Source organism: Crocodylus porosus, unplaced genomic scaffold (assembly GCF_001723895.1).
Source record: "Crocodylus porosus isolate Cpor-Errol unplaced genomic scaffold, CroPor_comp1, whole genome shotgun sequence".
In the NCBI taxonomy this organism is placed as follows: Eukaryota; Metazoa; Chordata; order Crocodylia; family Crocodylidae; genus Crocodylus; species Crocodylus porosus.
The window spans coordinates 211649426-211651866 of NW_017728886.1; the positions used below are offsets into that span (position 1 = coordinate 211649426).

Here is a 2441-nt window from a genome sequence, read left to right on the forward strand (position 1 = left end):
CCTTCCAACCCTATGGGTGCACCCCACATGGAGGGGTGTATGCTTGTAGCAACAAAAATAGTAACGGTACAAGTTTTTGCAACTACTTTTTACCGCAGCGCATGCCCCTGCATGTGTGTTTTGGTGTGGGGCAAATTGCCACACTTTGGGCAAACTGCTCTTTCCCCACTTCTGATGAGCTGGAGGAGCCAAGGTGCAACTAAACGAGTGGAGATGGTCTGGCCAGCAGTCAGAGCATCTCCCTGGAGGACCAACCCTCTGTGTCTGCCATTGCACGCTCCTGTCACATGCACCACACTGCTTTTTTTCTTGCTTTTTTGCTACTGGGATTTCTGGATGTGGCCTGCCTATGAATATGCCTGGAGAATATGCCAACACTTTTTTTGTACATTGTTGAGAAGCTGTTTTGCAGCTGGCAGTAGGGCATGATGGGAACTTGATCCCACAGTTGTGCTTCCTGCCATGCATGTGTGGCATTGTATGAGGTATAATTGCTGGGGTCAGGGATCAGATCCCCACCATGCCTTTAATTGAACCTCTCACAGCAGCCATTGCAATGTCTGTAGTTACACACACCAAGAAGCAAGTAATTGCTGTCTCATCTCTGGACATAATCTCCTTGCCATGAAGTAATAGGTTGCCTAGGAATTTTCCACTACTATTAGATGTGTTTTTAATATGTGCAGATGGGTGAATGAATAAACAGCTAGGTGCCATTACACTGTTAGGAGTAACCTTCTCTTGAACCTGTTGCCAGAAGATTTGGTAAATCAAGGACTCTTTTTGGAAGGTCAGTTGAATGTATTTAAAAAAAAATAAAACAAAATCAAAACAAATATCCCTCCTTTCCCCATCATCCTATGAAGTATAACAGAATGCTCTTTTTTAGGGATAATGTTTTAATGAAGAGACTGTAGATGAGTGTATTGTAGTTGTGCATTATTTGGAAAAGAAAGAATGAGAGATACTGAAAAGGAATTTCTCAGCTTTCCAAGATGTCATTATAAAATAAACATTTCTGACATGAAATCTCATTTGTATAAAATGGAAAGCTAAGTAACTTGCATACAAATTCTAGGAACACATGCCATAAATCTCTTAAATTGAATTTACGTACTTTCAAGACAAAATATTTCTCTCTTTGAAATAACAGTGAAGGCTAATGCAGGTAATATGACAGAGGATTTAAAATACTGACACACTAATTTTGATGAATAATGGAACATAAAAAAGCAGGAGAGACCCTGCTTTTGCCATGGATTATATTACAAAGGGATTATACTAAATCTGCAGTGAGAAATGGTATACAGTATTAAACAAGGGACCAAGCATCACAGAAATGTCCCTGTCTCTAACAGAGCTTTTCTGTAGTGGTGTGTTTTTTTGCCACCACATGTAGGCAAAGTAGAGCCAGTCAAAAAGCCCAGGGCTGAATCAATTTGGTCTTTGCAGGCTAGTCTAAGCTGTGTAGATTGAACTGATAAGCAAGTGAACAGACAGTCACTTTTGATTCTGGAAATGCAGCCACATGCCTGGTGTGGCCCAGGCCTGCAGTGGCCCAGGCCAGAAGCCCTGGGGGGAAGCAAGGGAAGTGGGTGGCACTAGAGCATGCCTCCTTGCTGGGCTGGAGCCAAGGCTAGCATGCCCATCCTGCAAGGAGGGAGGGAGGTTGCAGTGGAGGTGCAAAGCATCCTTGGATGTTGGGGGTCTGTGAGTTAACTTGAATCTGGAGAGGATGTGGGACAGAAGTTCAATAAAACAATTTAACCTAAATCAGTTAAGTTTGATACTACATCCATCCACGTTTATCTTAAATCAGTTTTGGCCATTTTGAAAGCATTTTATGTGCACTGAATTTATGTTGTGTTTCAGATTTGAACCAGGTTCCATTTATTTATACTGATTTTATGTGCATGGGTGACTGGTGCCTCCTGAGTTAGTGGGGGCATGTGCCCCGCCAGCAGCCAGTCACCAACCAGGAGGGGTCCCCCTGCAGCCAATCACACTGACTAGGGAGAGGGACCCCCCCGCAGCTGATCTTGTCAACCCGGGGTGGGGGAGGTGTCAGTGGTGCTCCCGGAAGTGCCAGTGGCACTTCTCCTGCCACCCCTGCACTCCCCAGCTGGTGCTCATAGTGGGGGCACCGGTGCTCCCGCTTGTCCCTCCTGCCTCTTGCCTAAGTGGGGAACTCTGGCTGTGAGGGAGTGCACCAGCGCTCTTAGGAGTGCATTGCATCGCCAGTTTATGTGTAATTTCTGTCCCTAGCCATAATATCTATACTTGTAGCACTGTAGTGGGTTTTCTTGCTGCCCCAGTACCCCACAGTGCTTCACTTTTCCCCCCGCATACACACACACCCTGGGGGGGATGGAGGGTGAACAGTGGGCTCCAAGACAGCCCACCATGGACCAGAGCTGCAGCTTAGACAGGACTGGGGACAG

The 2441-nt window shown here is 45.8% G+C and overlaps 1 protein-coding gene across 4 annotated transcripts in view; it reads left to right on the forward strand.

The window, feature by feature from the left end:
- The window catches only part of CUNH8orf34 (chromosome unknown C8orf34 homolog), a 289852-nt gene that overhangs the window by 56477 nt on the left and 230934 nt on the right, over positions 1 to 2441 (forward strand). The window lies entirely within an intron of this gene.